Genomic DNA, 19,269 nt, shown 5'->3' on the forward strand with positions numbered 1-19,269 from the left:
ATTCCCGTGTAGACATACCCTAGAGACCCTTCGGAGAGGAGAGGTCAAAGCCCTTGCTGCTGGAACAGCTGTGGTTGAAGGTGTCTGTGTGATATAAAATCCAATGAAATGGAACACGATTAATTTATGACTAACCCAGTTTATAAGAGGCTTAAGCACCTTTACCATAGATCAAATGGTAAGTCTCCTGCACTAGCTCGTGCCTGGGACTTCCCTGCAACGAATCTGAATTGAGGTAAAAGCTTTAGCAGAGTGCAGTTCTGATTTGCTGGCTCTTTAATGATCCTTTTCTGAATACCAATTAATGCCGGGAGGTGGCTTACACAACGCTGGAAAGAGAGACTCTGATCGCCTTCATGTGGCACAGTAGCTCAGTATAAGCCCCAAGCCTTGCCAGCAGCTGCCGGCCCAGGTTAAAACATAGTCGGTCACAGTTAATGCCTTGCCAGTCTTTTTAGTAGGCGTTTCTAGAAGCTGCCTTTCTCATATGGACTTAAGTAAAAGACGAGTATAGGAACTGCAGAATTATTATTATTGCATGTATTACATTGTGCCTAGGAGCCCCAGTCTTGGACCAGGCCTGCACGGTGCTAGGTGCTGCACCACAAAAAGACAGTGCCTGCGCCAAAGAGCTTTGAGCGAAGACAAGAGGCAAAGGATCGATACAGACAGGCTGATGGGGAAGTGCCAGAAAATAATGAGACACTATTGATCAGCAGGACAGGCAGTGGTGTCAGCACCCTAGCAGCCTAATGAATGAAATCAGGAACGATTTGAACATGACAGCATGCTGAGGAGGATGAAGTGGGTATCAGATGAATGGATCTTTGCATGAGTCTCTGCTCAGAAAGTAAGGGAATAATATTTGCATTCCAATTGGTTACCCCCCTCGCCCCGCCAGGCACAGTGCTGCACTGATCATCAGGGAAACTGGGCACAACCCAGACTGGGAAGCAGGCCTTCCTAGCGCCCCCCAGTGCGCCTTAACAAAACACTCTCCTTTCTGCCCAATACAATTAATGGCACGGATGTCACGAGGGTGAACCCTGCCTGCTGAGGTTTATTACATACAGTCAAGAGAGCTACGGCAGCTGATTTTGCAGCATCATTTCATGATAAAAAGCTTTTTGTGCCTCTTTTCTTTTTTCAACCCCTCAGCTCCCACAATTGGTGCCTGTTAGGGCCAGCTCTGCCTCTCAGGCAGCGCAGGCAATTGTACAGGGGCAGCAAAAGGTACAGCAGTTGTTTGCAGGCCTGGCTAGTAGTCATGGGGCAGCAGAAATCCAGCCCTGGGGCAGACACCACAGAACTTTGTTATGGGAAGCTGAGAAGAGGTTTTGCACAGAGCTGCTCTCTGGATAAATCTGCAGGCTGGCCTCAAGGCAAGGCGATCACCCTAGTCTTCCTGAAGACTAATCCTTTCCATCTCTAGGAGTCCAGGGCCCCAGGATGTGCTTATGCTGCAGTGGCAATTATATGTCAGCAGAGACACTTCACTTTCTCAGGATGTTCCTTAAGTTATTATGTGATATTAAAAATGTCACTCTTATGACGTCTGGGGCTCAGTGGCTGCTTCTAACATTTGACTAGGCCTTCATACAGCAGGTCACAAGGTATGCCCAAGCAACACAGCAATTAGTTTTCAGTAAGAACAGTCTGTGCATATGAAAAACACCCACCCAGAGTACGAAGCCAGTCATCTTGGTAAGAAAGAGAAATCGACTCCAGCTGTAATTTCATATGAAATGTAACCAGAGGTACAAGGTAGCTGTGCCATGTGACTGGACAAGGATACAGACGAAGGAGAATAGCAACTTGTTTATTTTAAATGTATAATCTTATACTGCCTTTTCCCCAGAAATAATGTACTCACCAAAGTTAACAACTCACTTTGTCTTTTTTCATTTCCGTTTGACTGACAAGTCTCAAGAAATGGCCACAACACCGTTATTAGACGTGCAAATGGGTGGGTCAATAATAACTGGATCCCTTGCTCCAAACACCTCTACACTTCAGTGCATGGACAAATGTGTTTCCAAAGCCAAACTAGCACCTTAATCTGAATTTTGCTCCTGAAGAATGGGCAGAACCAACTTCCTGGATTCCGAACAGCCTGCACTTTGGCAGCACCGAACATTCAGAAGTGGCTCAAAGTTCTATGGCTTGGGTTAATTGGCATCCTTCGGTTCACTGCAGCATCTCAGTCTCAGTTGTGGCGTACTGACAGCTCAACCTCCCAGAGCCATGTCTTCAGCATGAGTTCAACAGTCAGAATGGAGAAAATCCAACTCCATTTACAGGCATCCTTGTGATGACAACTAATAAAGCAAAAATGGGCAGTGAAATTGGCAGAAGGCCTGTGTGTTAGAGACATTTGTGCCAAAAGTCATCATCAATCCGGTATCTGGCACTCGAATTCTACAGCTGCCTCATTGGTCTGAGAGTGGGCACAGTGTGTGGGCCTGAATCAGGAACAGCAGCACCAGGTGCACAGAAGAGGTTTCCCCGTCCAGGTTCCCAGATCACTTTAGTGAAAGCTAAACCAGCCTGACCTGCTGAACAAAGGGACTGATTCAAAGCCGAGTGATGGCAGTGGGAGTCTGCCTGCTGACTTCAGTGGGCTGTGGGTCAGGCCCAACAGGACAGAACTTAAAAACAAGATTACACTGGGCTCTGTGCAAATCATGTGTGTGCCAGTGGAGTCCACCTTCCCCTTGCAGGAGGCTGTCACGTATCTAGCATGGGCGAGAAGAAAGGACGCCAGACTTGTCCTCTGGAGACCTGGCTTTCATTCCCAGCTCCATCTCTAGAGCTATGTGAAAACTGGAATTTCTGTCACCTGGGCAATTCTGACATTTCATCATTTGTTTCTGCCCCAAATTGGAATACAAAGTCAAAGTATTGAAATTTTGTACAGAATATAAATTCCAAAAAAAGCTGAATTAGGAAATGTCTAAACATTTTGTTCAGGTTTGTTTTGACATTGGATTGCACCTGCGTGAGGTGACACAGTGTCTCGAGCCCCCATCCTTCCCTCTTGGGTGGGCTCTTTGGCCAGACTACATCTCTCATGATGCACCATGTTCATGGTAATTCCACAATGCACCAGTATCGCTCAGCCAGAGTCAAGCCTGCAGTGCATCACAGGAGATACAGTCCAGCCAGGGAATTTAGCCCCTAGGGGAGAATGGAGGCTTCAACTCCCAGGGGGCACCACAGCTGTTCAGGTAGACACATATTAATATCGAGATCACCTTAAATGAAATATTTCATTTCAATTTTTCTTACAGAGTATATGGACCAGAAACTACATTTTCCATTGGAATAACATTTTGAAGGATAATTCCAGACCAGTTCTATCTCCCAGTGGTCCATCTAACTCACTGTCTCGTCTTCCAACAGTGGCCGGTGCCAGATGCTTTAGAAGGAGTGAACAGAACAGAGCAATTTATGAGTGATCCATTCCCTGTCATCCAAGCCCAGCTTTTAGCAGTCAGAGGTTTAGGGATACCCAGCACATAGGGTTGCATGCCTGACCATCTTGGCTAATAGCCATTGATGGATCTATCCTCCATGAATTTATCTAATTCTTTTTTGAACCCACTTATACTTTTAGCCTTCACAACATCCCCTGGCAATGAGTTCCACAGGTTGACTATGCGTTGTGTAAAGAAGAATTTCCTTATCTTAGTTTTAAACCTGCAGTGTGTTAATTTCATTGGGTGACCCCTAGTTCTTGTGTTATGAGAAGGAGTAAATAATACTTCCTTATTCATTTTTTCCACACCAGTCATGATTTTACAGACCTCTATCATACCCTTTCCCCACTTGGTCATCTATTTTCCAAACTGAAGACTCCCAGTCTTTCTAATCTGTCCTCATATGGAAGCTGTTCCATACCCCTCATCATTTTTGTTGCCCTTCTCTGTACTTTTTCCAATTCCAATATATCTGTTTTGAGATGGGGTGACCAGATCTGCATGCAGTTTTCAAGGTGTGGTCATATCATGGATTTATAGAGGCAATATGATATTTTATGTCCTATTATCTATCCATTTCCTAATGGTTCTTAACATTCTGTTGGCTTTTTTGACTGCCACTGCGTGTTGAGTGAATGTTTTCAGAGAACTATCCACAATGACTCCAAGATCTCATTCTTGATGAGTAAGAGCTAATTCAGACATTCACTTTGCATGCATAGTTGGGATTATGTTTTCCAATGTGCATTACTCTGCATTTATTAACACTGAATTTCATCTGCCATTTTGTTGCCCAGTCACCAAGTTTTGTGAGATCTTTTGTAACTCTTTGCGGTCTGCTTCGGACTTACCTATCTTGAATACTCTTGTATCATCTGTAAACTTTGCAACCTAACTTTTGCCCCCTTTTCCAGACAATTTATGAATATGTTGAACAGCACTGGTCCCAGTGCAGATCGTTGGGGGACCCCACTGTTTACTGTTCTCCACTGTGTAAACTCACCATTTATTCCTACCCTTTGTTTCCTATCTTTTAACCAGTTACTTATCCATGAAAGAATATTCCTTCTTATCCCAAGATAGCTTACTTTCCTTAAGAGCCTTTGGTGAGGGACCTTGTCAAAGGCTTTCTGAAAGTCCTTCACCCTTGTCCACATGTTTGTTGACCCACTCAGAGAATTCTAATAGATTAGTGAAGCATGATTTCCCTTTACAAATGTCATGTTGACTCTTCCCCAACAAATCATGTTCATCTGTGTGTCTGATAATTCTGTTCTTTACTATAGTTGTTACTAATTTGCCTGGTACTGAAGTCAGGTTTACCAGCCTGGAGTTGCCAGGATTGCTTCAGGAGCCTTTAAAAAAAATTGGTGCCACATTACCTATCAGCCAGTCATTTGGTACAGAGGCTGATTTAAGTGATAGGTTACAAAACCACAGTTAATAGTTCCGTAATTTCATAGTTGAGTTCCTTCAGAACTCTTGGGAGAATACCATCTGGTATTCATTCACAATGAAACACAGAATGTCTCTGATTTGTATGAGTTGCTGTTTCAAAAAAACACATTATACCAGTCTTCAAATGGAAAGAAACATGGAGGATACAAAATTGAGGGAAATGGCCCAAACTCTAAATCAAAAACCTGTGAGTTTTCCACCATTTCTCTCTAGACAAGGAAGAGAAGGCCTAGCATACAGAAGGGTAAACTGGATACCTAGCTCTACAAAACCAAGTGTTCCCAAGGCAACGGCGCATGGGCAAAACACACTCTTTCAGCATGGGCACCTGAGAGGATTACTTGATCCAAACTTCCTCCATGTGTACTTGCTAACGTTCTCGCTGGTGAGGACTGGAGAAAAAGCTGTCTATTGCAAGGCTGTTGTTAATCCTACTTCTTAGATCCACCAGCAAAGGGGACAGGCGGGCAGGGGCCGTGTGTAAAGTGACTTCTTCTCCTATCTGGCATATCACTTCATCTATAATATCATCCAATAGCTTGGGCAATTTGAAAAGAAATGAAAATAGAGATCGCAGACCAAATTCATCCCTTGTGTGAGCAGGGTCTGGCTTCCATTGAGGTCTTACCATCATCTGAGTGCTACTTGCTTGTGCCAGGGCTCAGTTTGGCTCACTGTGTTTCATTCAGAGGCATGGCTACTGCACACACACAGTTACTGCGGTTTTTAGAGCAATCTGCCAAGTACCGTATTTTTCTGCAAGCCTGCTCACTGTGACTATGTAGTGGGACACTCGAGCCAAATGCTATATTAGACCCAGTGACAACATACGTGTTCACAAGATGGTAAAACAAAGAGTTTTGTAACATTAATCAATTTAGCTTCAGAAATTTTCTGTGGGAAACACATCTTCAGGTCCAGTGGCCACTTCGCTCCCAGCAGTAAAGAGGGATTTGGAAAGGCTCAGGTGTAACAAACACTGTGCTTAAATCAGAGCCAGGGAGGATAAAAAGCAGCTTTCAAAGCCCCACATGAAATGAGTTTATTTTTTCCCCTTTGGGCTCAGCTCCCCAAGTAACCCAGGCCAGGAGTGAGGTGCTGCAGAATACACAGACAGGTGCAACCCATTTACTGTTCATTGTCTTGGCAAGAAGTGCACATTTTCCACATTTCTCTGTTTAAAATACTTCCTGCTTTATATTCTTATTTATTCATGCTCTGCTCCAACTACAAACAGGGCCTGAAGTTCCTTCCCAAAAAACTGGGGGAAATGAGCATGAATTCCAGAATGGTTTACTGTATGCCATATATACATGGCGGTCCCAGGGGATGCTAATGATGGAGTGTGGCGTGTTTTAAGCACTTCTTGATCATTCTCTGGAGTCTCGTTATCCAAATCAAACCAGAATATACACTACTCAAATAAAACCCACATATCCTGCCACTTATCCCAAGAGTTGGCTGGAATAATACAGAAGTTTTTCCTGGTTCCATGGGACATGAGGCTATATATCCTTTTCAGTTTGTGATTACCAGCTTCTCAGATTCATTTACTTAATGAGAGGGCAATGCTACTATACTCAATTACAGCTTTCACTCGGTTTGCACATATGTTATTGGGGCAGCCTTTAGTCCAGTATCTCTTCATCCATGTGAAATTCCCAGGGGACACAAGCCTATGAAATTATTTCGTAAACTCTCACTTTCAGACAGATTCTGCCATTTCTTAGATTCTTTAAAACATTCCAGGCTGAGAAGTCATGTAGTGTGGGGAAAAAACCTGTGCTATCTCCCTTGTTAAAAGCACAGAAAATGTTTCATGCAGCAGTAATATATTGCAATTGAGGCATTTTCTATTAACCATACTTTCTTATATTCACTTTAAAGTTTCATAGCTGCCACAGACTATACAAAAATAGAAAGCAATTACATATAGTTTTAACATTACTGCTCTGCATTATTCTCTAGGGAACTTAAGGCTTTAATGACTCTCATTCCTCTCTCTTATCTGAAGAGCAAAGTATTTGTAAGCCTGAAACACCACATCACCAAATGTAAAACTATGTATTTCTCTTTCGCTAATTTACTTCCTCCTAACTTACGTCCATAGATAACCAATTCAGAAATGTCCCTGTCATCTTGTGAGTCATATAAATGAGCATATGTAAAAGTCTTCATCACAGTTGAGAGGTGCCAAATATCTTGTTTAATCACTGCAATTTTCCATGATTACCCTCTTCTTTTACAGAACAGAGTGCACTTGGGATCTTTTTACAGGGTGGACATGGGTTCTGACTACAGGAGCAGCAGCACTCAAGGGCAGTGCTGCAAACTTTCATGACTTGATCATGACTCCCATGGTTCTTTTCTTAAATACCAAGCTCCTGGAGTCATGTTATTAAACTAGATTCTCAGCTTTCATTAAAACCTCCCACAAGCTTCTAGCCCTCATGTTTTTTGAGAAAAACTTTAAAATGTGATGCCCTAAGGAGCAAAAAAAACCAAGATGATGAATAAAAATTACCCAACATTGATTATTTTTTAAAATCTCATGATGTTTTAAGGTCTGTTTTAGGATTTTTGAAAGCCTGGAGTTGGCAGGGTGGCAATGGCAATTCCACAAGTAAACAATGCTCCCCACATCCCTAAAGATGATAAAATAGACAATCCTGATGTAGAATATACTCTGTTCTGTACTTGGAAAGAAGCTGGATGATGTGTTCATGTATTACAGTGATAACGAAATATGTTCTACTTCATCAATAACTAGAGAGGATGCTAAATGGTTCTAAATTATTCCTAGGGTAAGAATAAAAGTCAGTTTTCAGAATGGAGAGAGGTAAATAGTGATGTCCCCCAGGAGGCTGTACTAAGCCCAGTCCTATTCAACATATTCATAAATGATCTGGAAAAAGGGGTAAACAGTGAGGTGGCAAAATTTGCAGATGATACAAAACTACTCAAGACAGTTAAGTCCGAGGCAGACTGCGAAGAGCTACAAAGGGATCTCTCAAAACTGGGTGACTGGGCAACAAAATGGTAGATGAAATTCAATGTGGATAAATGCAAAGTAATGACATTGGAAAACATAATCCCAACTATACATATAAAATGATGGGTCTAAATTAGCTGTTACCACGCATGAAAGATCTGGGAGTCACTGTGGATGGTTCTCTGAAAACATGCAGATGTGGTCGCCTCATCTCAAAAAAGATATATTGGAATTGGAAAAGGTTCAGAAAACGGCAATGAAAATTAGGGGTATGGAACAATTTCCATATAAGGAGAGATTAATAACACTGGGACATTTCAGCTTTGAAAAGAGATGACTAAGGGGGGATATGACAGAGGTCTAAAAATTATAACTGGTATGGAGAAAGTAGATAAGGAAATATTATTTACTCCTTATAACACAAGAACTAGGGGTCACCAAATGAAATTAATAGGCAATGGGTTTAAAACAAACAAACAAAAGGAAGTATTTCTTCACACAGTGCAGTTAACCTGTGGGACTCTCTGCCAGAGGATGTTGTGAATGCCAAGACTATAACAGGGTTCAAAAAAGAACTAGATAAATTCATGCAGGACAGGTCCATCAATGGCTATTAGCCAGGATGGGCAGGGATGGCGTCCCTAGCCTCTGTTTCCCAGAAGCTGGGAATGAGCGACAGGGGATGGATCACTTGATGATTCCCTGTTCTGTTCACTCCCTCTGGGGCACCTGGCATTGACCATTGTCAGTAGACAGGATACTGGGCTAGAGGGACCTTTGGTCTGACCCAGCATGGCCGTTTTTATGTTCTTAAACAGCAACTACTTAAGTTAATAAAAAATGTTTTTAATCCCTCACAATTGGATAACTTGCATCTAGGAGTATTAAAAGAATTGGCTAAGGAAATCTCGGAACCATTCATGTTATTTTTTAAATGAAGCTTGAAGCAGTGAATAAGTTCCAGGGGACTGGAGAAAGGCTCCCTTCATGGCAATATTTAAAAAGTGTAAATGGGACGGCTATCAGCTGGTTAGACTGGTATCTTATCCATCTGGGCAAAATCCTGGAAAGGTTGATATGGGACTGTAAAGGCACGGGACTCACCCCTGCGGCGCCTCCTGCTGGCTGTCCAGGGAATTAGCTCTTTTCCAGCTGTCGAAGGGCCCTCTGCAGGCCAGTGTCCCGCTGCTGCTTGGCCCCCGTGTCCTTCCTGGACCCGGTGCCCCGTTATCTGCGGTGCCGCCCTCTGGCAGTAACCCCTCAGTCTTAGGGTCTTCCCTCCCCAGGGACCCTCACCCTCTATTCCCACCTCACCTCAGTATACGGCTACTGCCAGTCATTGTCTAGCCCCATGTCCTGGGGCAGACTGCAGTATCATCCTACTCACCACTGGCCAGGAGAGTTTGGACCTGCTTCCTTGGCCTACCCCTGGGCTGCCCTCTGCAACCCCCAGTACCTATTAGCCCAGTGCTAGGCCACAGCCTGGGGCTTTCCAGGCTGGAGCTCCCCAGCTCCTCAGCCTTTCCCCAGCCCTGCTTCACTCTACGTACCTTGTCTCCAGCTCCCTGCAGCCAGGTCTGTCTCCCTCTACCACGAGAGAGAGACTCCCCCTGCTTCTGGCCCACTGCCCTCTTATAAGGACCAGCTGGGCCCTGATTGCACTGGCTACAGCTGTGGCTGCTTTCCCCATCAGCCCAGCTTTTCTCTGCCCCAGCCCTCTCCCGGGCTGCTTTAACCCCTTCAGAGCAGCAGCGGGGTGACCACTCCGCTACAGGGACACAATCAGTAAAGAATTAAAGGATGGTATCACAATTAATACCAATCAATATGGTTTTATGGAAAAGAGATATTGGCAGACAAACTGATACTGTTTTTGATGAGATCACAAGTTTGGTTAATAAAGATAATGGTGTTGACATAATATACTTAGACTTCTGTAAGGTATTTAGTCCCGGATGAGCACTGTACAAATCAATGTATCCCATATTAAATGGATTAAAAACTGGTTAGCTAACCACAAAAAGTAACCGCAGTTACACAATAGCAATAGAGACCAATCTGGATCCCCTGATGGGCTCCTTTGATCAATACACGTTTTAACCCAGCCAAACGCAAGATCTGACATCTAGGAATATCGAATGTAGGTCACACTCCTAGGATTGGGAACTGTATCCTAGAAAAGCGGTGATCTGAAAAGGACTTGGAGATCACACTAGCTAACCAACGGAGCAAGAGCTCCCAAGGCGATGCGGCAGCTAGGAGGGAAAATGATCACTGGATGCCAGAGCAGGGTAATATTGAATAAGAGTAAAGAGATGGTATTAAGTGAGACCATGCCTGGATACTGCAACAACTCTGGGCCTATGGTCCACATTTCAACAGGGTTGTGGAGAGATCTGGCATGCCAGGGGGTCAGGGCAGAGGATGGAGCTAATGGGGTCCCCTGGGTTAAATTCAGAGGTTGAGGCCTGTAACAAGGTTGTGTGTTTAAGCAGTTGTAGTGAGTAAGTAGGAGCAGCTGTGTGTGACCCTGGCCAGGAAGCAGAGGGATGTTCAATTACTGGGCCCAGGACAGACTGGATTTCTGCAGAAGCCTGTTTGTTGTGTGTTCTTAATGCTGTTCAGAGAAACAAGACTTTGTGTATATTTCTGTAAATAAACAGAGTGCGTCAAAGATTACACCAAGTCCATGTCACCAATTTCTCATCCAAAGGGAACCACCCTACAAGGCCTTGAACTTCAGCTTTCTGCTTAGTGGCACACTCCAGGCACGGTGATAAATACTGAGTACGGAGACTAACAGAGTGCTGAGTAGCCTGACACTTTACTGTCCCCTGGAAATTCACTGACGGGGACTTTCTGACTCAGACTGACAAACTGCAGCAGAGTTCCTGTTACAGTACAAGCCTCTCATCTCACGAGCTGCATCCACTAACTGATAAATGACTGGATTTTATAACAGCTCCAGCAATTATGGCCATTACAATATTATCTATAACAGAATTTTAAATTCCTGTTTTAGATTCTGCTTTCTAATCACCAGGGCAATGACTTGTAGCTTTGAAAGGATTTCTGAGAAGAGTGAAAATTTAAATCCAAACTTGAATTAATAATTTGATTTAGAGGAGGGATGGCTGGATATCATTTTTAGAATTTTTAAAGGATAAGGCATTCCCTTTGAGTGACTTTGTCAGATACAGTATTTCATAACATTCTTTCTAATAATGCAGGTTATTTGCTTAAAAGAAATTGGAAGAAACACATTTACATTTCCAGAGGTAATGTCTATTCACTTAGAGAAGTCATCAGTATACTAGAGCTTGATCTGCCTTCATTGAGTCTATATGCAAAAGTAATGTTTCTCTTCATTGTTGGAGACAAGTGCTACCTTGGAAATTTCACTATTGTTCTCAGCTTGCAGCATAAGTGTCTTTAGCCATGTTCTGGAATTCCAACCCAAAATGCTCAGCGCATTAGTAAAGCAGTGATGTAATTGATTGAACTGCCTTAGTAACTATGTATGAAGAAATCCCTTAATAGATTTTAACACAAACTGAGAATTGGTCTCCATAAACAGTACTCAGAAAGCAGATGTTCATAACACATTGTCAAAACAAAAGGCCCCCAAGTCTAACAAAACATACATTTTTATACTCCTCCCTAGTCATCTATCCAAGTTTCCACTTCTTGTAAGCTTCCTTTTCGTGTTTAAGCTCACCGAAGCTTTCTCCTTTAAGCCAAGCTGGTCACCTGCCATATTTGCTATTCTTTCAGAGCATCGGGATGGTTTATTCCTCCATCCTCAATAAGGCTTTTTTAAAATACAGGCAGCTCTCCTGGACTCCTTACCCCCTCATGTTATTCTCCCAGGGGATCCTGCCCATCAGTTCCCTGAGGGAGTCAAAGTCTGCTTTTCTGAAGCCTGGAGTCCATATTCTGCTGCTCTCCTTTCTTCATTTTGTCAGGATCCTGAACTCGACCATCTCATGGTCACTGCTGCCACGTTGCCACCTACTTCTACTTCCCCTACCAATTCTTCCCTGTTTGTGAACAGCAGGTCAAGAGGAGCCTGGCCCCTAGTTGATTCCTTCAGCACTTGCACCAGGAAGTTGTCCCCAACACTCTCCAAAAACTTCCTGGATTGTCTGTGCACTGCTGTATTGCTCTCCCAGCCGATGTCAGGGTAATAGACGTCCACCATAAGAACCAGGGCTTGTGATCTGGAAACTTCAATTAGTTGTCCGAAGAAAGCCTTGTCTACCTTCTCCTCCTGGTCTGGTGGTCTATAGCAGACGCCTACCACAACATCACCCTTGTTGCTCTTGCCTCTAAACTTAACCCAGAGACTCTCCTCCAGTTTCATACTGGAGCTCTGAGCAATCATACTGCTCTCTTCCACACAGTGCAACTCCTCCACCTTTTCTCCCCTGCCTGTCCTCCCTGAACAGTTTATATCCATCCATGACAGTGCTCCAGTCATGTGAGTTACCCCACCAAGTCTCTCTTATTCCAATCACATCATAGTTCCTTGACTGTGCCAGGACTTCCAGTTCTTCTTGCTTGTTTCCCAGGCTTCTTGCATTCATGTACAGGCACCTAAGATAACTAGCCGATTGCCCTGCTTGCTCAGTATGGATCAGGAGGCCTCCTCTTTTGCACTCTCCTCATTGTGTTTCGTCCTGGTATCCCACTTCCTCACTTACCTCAGGGTTTAGGTCTCCATCCCCCAGCTAACCTAGTTTAAGCCCTCCTCACTAGGTTAGCCAGCCTGCCCGCAAAGACGATCTTCATTAGGTGGACTCCATCTCTTCCTAGCAATCCTTCTTCCTGGAACAACACCCCACAGTCGAAGAATTCAAAGCCCTCTTTCTGACACTGCCTGTGCAACCATGCATTTACCTCCACAATTTGATAGTCCCTACCTGGGCCTTTTCCTTCAACAGGGAGGATGGACAAGAACACAACTTGTGCCTCAAACTCCTTTATCCTTCTTCCCAGAGCCACATAGTCTGCAGTGACCTGCTCACGGTCATTCTTGGCAGTATCATTGGTGCCCACGTGGAAAAGTAGGAAGGGGTAGTGATCCGAGGGCTTGATCATTCTCAGCAGACAATCCACTGTGATGAGTTTGGTCACAGGGATCACCTTGGGACTGTCAACTGATGTTCTGAAATTATCTTTGAGCCCAGGACTTCCAGAGCCCTGTCTTGTGAGCCAGACACACTAGCTTGCTGCAACACGGACCCAGGGTCCGGTCCACACCCCCAAAGCTGCAGACTAACTAAAAACAGCTCAGCAAGTTACGTGTCTCCAGCACCCAGACACCCACGTCCCAATAGGATCCAAACCCCAAATAAATCTGTTTTACTCTGTATAAAGCTTATACAGGGTAAATTCATAAATTGTCTGCCCTTTAGAACACTGATAGAGAGATATGCACAGCTGTTTGCTCCCCCAGGTATTAATCACTTACTCTGGGTTTATCAATAAACAAAAGTGATTTTATTAAGTATAAAAAGTAAGAATTAAGTGGTTTGAAGTAATAACAGACAGAACAAAGTAAGTCACAAAAGCAAAATAAAACAAACTCATAGGTCTCAGCCTAATACATTAAGAAATTGATTACAGGTAAATCTCACCCTCAGAGATGTTCCAATAAGCTTCTTTCACAGACTAGACTCCATCCTAGTCTGAGCCCAATTCTTTCCCCAGTACAGTCTTTGTTAAGACATCTCAGGTGGTAAGCAGGGTTTTTCTCATGACTGGCAGCCTCTTTGTCCTGCTCCACCCCCTTGTATAGCTTTGGCACAAGGCAGGAATCTTTTGTCTGTGTCTTTCATACTTTTTCTAGATCATGAGTTTGAATTCAGCATAGGACAGTGATGATCAAAAGTCAGTGTCATCCTGACAGCTCTTTGATGGCCTACATGAAATTAATTGGTCGTCTTACTTTAATTCTAAGCGGACAAGAGTCCACATCACAAGTGGCAGCCTCAGCAGGGAGGCTGAGAATAGAATGGTCATGGGAGGAGAATTACATTCACAGCCCTAGAAGTTATCTTTCCAGGGCAGAGTGATGCTTGGAAATCTTGCAGGACCGCTGCCTCAGGTACATCTGTTCTGTTGACTAAAGGTTTTTGCAGGTAGCAAGCTCGCACGACATCACTCTGACAGAAGCTTATGGCTCCATCCTGAAGTGTGTAATTTTTAGTATGAATTTATTCAGTAGATTTGATTGTAATTGTGATGTTAGCAGTAGATTTAGTGATTTGCACTTTAGGCAACAGTCTTCCATTGCCTCATAACTTACGGGTTTGCAGACGACTAATTTTTTAAACACATTTCTATGTATGAAAAAGAATATTGAGAAACTGAAAATCTGTCAGTACACCTGGAAACAGCACAATAAATGATCTTTTCAATCTTGCTACAACGGACAGGGCTGCCTTCAGTATGGCCATATTTAATTCAGTGTAACTGCATAGTCAGAGTACATGGATTCATTTGTTATCCTTGAATCACCAAAGTCCTTTTTTGTTAAAGTGCCATTAAGAGGATTAGGTATACAAGGTTATGTATAATACCAACAACTGGCTGGTTAAGGTTTCTATTCTGCAAAGCACTTAAGCCTGTGATTAACTTTAAGCTTAAAATCAAGCCTGTACTTAAGAGCATTGCTGGATCGGGGCCAGAGTGATCAGCACCTTCCATGAGTGAACCCTTAATTAGCAATAGCTCATTGATTTAATCTACTTATCCTCTGAGCTAGCTGTTCATTTCCTTCCACACAGGTTTGAATCCCGGGAGACAAGGTCATAAGAACGCTGGAGCTGAAGGTGGGGATGTGGAGGGGGGAAACAAAGGTGCTATAGTTTGAAGTGTAACAATTATTTGACCTTGTGTTTCCTCACAGACTTGCAAATAATTTAAAGATTCATCTCTATAATAAGGGACACTTTTCTGCAGCTTTAACAAGAGCAGGTGTGACTGGTTATAGTTACATATACATAATATAAACATATAATAAAATACATACTATAGACAGTGCTGTTCATTATTAGAAGTGTAACACAATCTTAGTCATCGCTGTGGTCCTGATTCAGTGCAACACCAATGCACATGCTTATGTCCCAATCACTTGGCTAGAAAGTTAAGCTAAGCCTAGGCTCAAATGCTTTGCTGACTTCTGACCTATAAAAATAAAGCAGTGAATTAACCCTATTTCACACTGCCCAGGGTATTTCATAGTGTGGATTCTGTGAGAGATAAGCCATTGTCAAGTTAGTGACATTTCACTTGTCTGATGACAAGGTTAAAAGCCAGCCCAGCTGGACTGACAGCTCCCCTGAAAACAGCTGGAAATGATGACTGTGGAGGAAATATATCTAGGATCCCTGTCACACTGAAATGTGTCTACTTTTTATTTCAGCCCTTTCTTGCTCATGGAACAAGAGGTTTTCTTGGTCCTACAAAACCCAGGATCTAGGCTACTTATTCCTGAGTGCCACTTGTTGGCACCTTGTCCATTAACTGTTTACATACACTCATTTAAAGAGCTCTCCTATAAAAGTGTGCACATGGTGGTGTGGTCACAAATGGAAGAACCAGAAGCCTTTGTCATGACACAAGAAGTCCCAGTTTGGAATTTCCTTGTGACAGTCTCAGGTAAGGAAGCTTTCACTAAGGGTGTCTGAACTTGTGTGATACAGAGAGAACACCTTAGTCAGCTTACTCAGTGGAATCCTTTGTTAATGGGTATTATTTACTTAGCTAATAACAAGGAAATCAAAGCCAGGCAGTTATTACCTTTTCTAAATGGATTCTAGTTACTCCAACCAAAATGCAAGCAAATCCAAATTTCTAATAAAAGAAATTCTAGATCACCCTAAGAATGCATACAATTCTAGTCAAGTCCATATTCTGCTGTAATGATCTGCTGACCCTTCTAATAGAGAGATAGGCCACTTTCTAAGCTTCCAGAGCTACCGCGCAAGGATTCCCACAATGTTCCCACTCACTCTCCCACCTTAAAGGGCTGTTGCTCATAATTGTCTTTGTAATGAAGTCAACACTGTAAAACTAGGACTGGGCAAAAAAAGTTCAGCGGAACCACGAGCTGACCTGATGCTTTGCTCACTCCTTCAGCTCAAACCTTTCACAGTGTTTGAGAAATAACTTGGCTCGGGATGCGTCTGAGCCTCTCTCCTGGGGCAGCTCTCCATGGGCCCTTCCCCAGCTCCTCCCCTCCCTGTGGTTCCACTCAGAATTCTGCTTCCCGTTGCGTGCACATGCACAGCCAGACATGCGTAGCTTCATAGCAAGGGATCCTGCCATATCGCCCTATTATGTATATTGCAGCAGTACTCACAGGCCACCGGCAGAATCAGGCCCCATTGTGCCGGGGAGAGGAGGGCTTCAAACAAATGAAAAGTCAGTCTCTGACCCAAAAATGCCTAAAATTGGAGGGCCAGATCCTGCCACCTTTACTCATGCTATTACCCATGGGAGTAAACACTGCTCCGCGTGAGCATGGACAGCAGAATCTGCCCCGCATGCCTGAAGAGCTCATCCCCACAGCACCTGTCAGCCCCCAAAGCTACTGCAAGCAGAGATATCAGACGGACAACTCAGCCTCCCATCTCAAAAGCGCATTGTGTTGCTGAATGAGGGGGTGTCATGTGGGCCTCTCGCCATGACTCGCTTCCAGAGCTGAGGGCAGAAGCAGCCACTGCATGCCGCACGGGGCAGACTGATTTTCACCCGCTCGCTCAGCAGGAAAGCTCAGTGCAGGGCTGAGCTCTCCCGGCTGAGACTCCACTGGCACTCTGCCGCAGCAACGCCACCCCCAGAAACAACTCCCACTTCTCTTGCTTTGTAACACTAAGTCCATGGGCGCATTCCCTGCATGGGCTGCTTACGCCATGGAGCGGAGAGAGGGTTTACACACTGGTAGATTTAGGGCGATCTATTTCCCACTTGCTTAATCAAGATTACAATATACTCGTTATTTGCCATTCAGGTGCAGCTGTTTGCCACTAGTTCTGCCCTCCAGCTTCCATAGATGGTCTCCCCTAAACTAGGGTAGCAGATAACTCAGCCCATTCTAATTGGAACATGAAAGCTGGACTCTCTACTGTCTCGCACATTAGATGCCAGTTTGTGCAAAAGGGGCTACCAGCTTGCGCTGGCTCCAGAACACATGTTTTGCACTGAGTCTGATCAGGACAGCCAGCTCTGCAATCTGCGTTCTGCTCCCTCTTGGGTGGAAGCCCAATGCAGAGGGACAGCATAAGACTCATCCATCACTGAAATCCCTCTTCAGCCAGCAAACCTTGCATAATTCTGACTCCTAACATGCTTGCCCTCTATTGTCTGGTTCTGCACAGCTGACAGACATAACTACAGTTCCAAATTCCTGCATCTTTTGGACACTAATAGACCACATTCACTACATGTGGCTTTTCCAAGGAGATGGCTAACTTGTCAAATCAAATGACAGAATGTTAAAGGAAACCGTATAGCACCTGTTATTGGTACTGCCTAGATACCTGTTGTCAAAAGCTCTACATGGGAATCAGACAAACTGACACTAGCGTGCCTCTGTCCTGCAGCACTTGTATCCTGTAACATGCGCATGGTTCTGAAACAGGTGCACAAAGGCACCCACAATGATTTTAATCTTTGCACTCAGAAGGATTTAAAAGACCACCACCAAGCCACTCTGGTGCCATCATCCTGCAGTCCTGACCCCTGGTAGAATCATAGAACCACAGGGTAAGAAGGGACCACAAGGGCCATCTAGTCTGACTCCCTGCCAAGATGCAGTAATTTTCTTCCTGGCTGTGAGCTGTCACCAAAGAACTGAGTGGCTCGATCAGTTCTGGCTGGCTGAATGCCGAGTATCCTCACTAACCTGGAATCATGGGCAGGAGTCCCCTGTGAGAGAAAGTGGTACAGGACGAGGTCATTACATTTCATAGAGAAGCTGCAATGTCCCAAGAGCTATACAGCACCAGAGGCGGAATGAGGCTCATATATATGTTCACCTATGGATGAAGCCCTATTGTTTTAAATAGCACAAAGTGAGAACTCAGTGTTCAGAACCAAAACAACCACAGGATGTTACCTTCATGTGATTTTCCCTCCTTAAGGAGACTGCCCCGAATTCATATATATGGACACTACAGAGGTATTTGTAATCTTCTTCCTCTTACACAAGCAGGACAGATTAGAAAAAGGAAGAAGTGGAAAAGTCTGTCATGTGGTTCCAGTGTTTAAATAGCACTCTGATCTTCTACCACTCTTGCTGTTCCTGTTTGGTCTCCTGATTTGGGATGGGAAAAGCCCATCATACATCAAGAGGACTATTATCAAAAAAAATTATACTTCAAAAGTTGAAGATGGATTGGTCATGGATAACAATTGCACTGGGCTGATATCTTCAGCGCAGTGGGAGCAGAGAGAGGGCTTATTGCCAGTTTGTTAATAGGAGTAAAGAATGGAAATCAAAGTACTCACAGAGCATGACAAAATTCAAGCTCTAGTTACAAACTTGTCTAGTCTGTGGACTCCCACATCTGAGAAGTTGTAACAAAACTGGGTATTTTATTGCTATGGATCAATTAACAAACTTTATGAAGTTTGGAAACTTCTTTGAGCCTCTTTGATCTACAGACTGAGATGGAATCTCACAAGACAGATTTTCTCAGGAAACTTCGTGTAATTTCTGGTTAGGTAGGAAATTTGATGAGAACAACAGAGTAGCAGACTCACAATATATTGGTATATCTGACACCAGGCTAGGCCAAAACCAGAATGCACTGAGGGGCATGAAAAAATGGATTTGTTCCTAGATCTAACATATAAAACAAAAATGATGAGAGCTCTTGGGTTTAATCTTCAGGCCAGGATGCACAGCCCAGCACAAACTTTTACCAATGGTACATTGTTACCATCTAATACCTGATGAGAGGCCTGTGTGACAGCCTTCATTCAGACAGGCGTTCACATCACAAATCTCCAGCCACTTATTTGTTAACAATTTTGGCACAGAAGCCACTGGAGGCCCACCCTTCCTCACACCCCTAGATATGGTCCCTTGAGAAACATGTCAAAATACAGTAGTAAGATAGCGTGAGAAGACTACCCAGATGTTGCACATCCTGCGCTCCTTCTACGGATGAAAGATGGCCTCAGCTGAGCACCTTCCCCAGCCCTGAGTTCACAAACTTTTACATTTTCTAAAGAGAGAAGAGGAGAAGTTCACCACCGTTCCCAGGATACTTCTCTTCATAATGACCTGGAGGGAACCAGGTTGGCTGAGAGGAAGAAAACAGGGGA

The 19,269-nt window shown here is 43.9% G+C and overlaps 1 protein-coding gene across 9 annotated transcripts in view; it reads right to left on the reverse strand.

Annotated features, from left to right (window-relative positions):
• The window catches only part of HTR2C (5-hydroxytryptamine receptor 2C), a 436,533-nt gene that overhangs the window by 17,077 nt on the left and 400,187 nt on the right, over positions 1 to 19,269 (reverse strand). The window lies entirely within an intron of this gene.

This window comes from Gopherus evgoodei, chromosome 9, assembly GCF_007399415.2.
Source record: "Gopherus evgoodei ecotype Sinaloan lineage chromosome 9, rGopEvg1_v1.p, whole genome shotgun sequence".
NCBI classification, from domain to species: domain Eukaryota; kingdom Metazoa; phylum Chordata; order Testudines; family Testudinidae; genus Gopherus; species Gopherus evgoodei.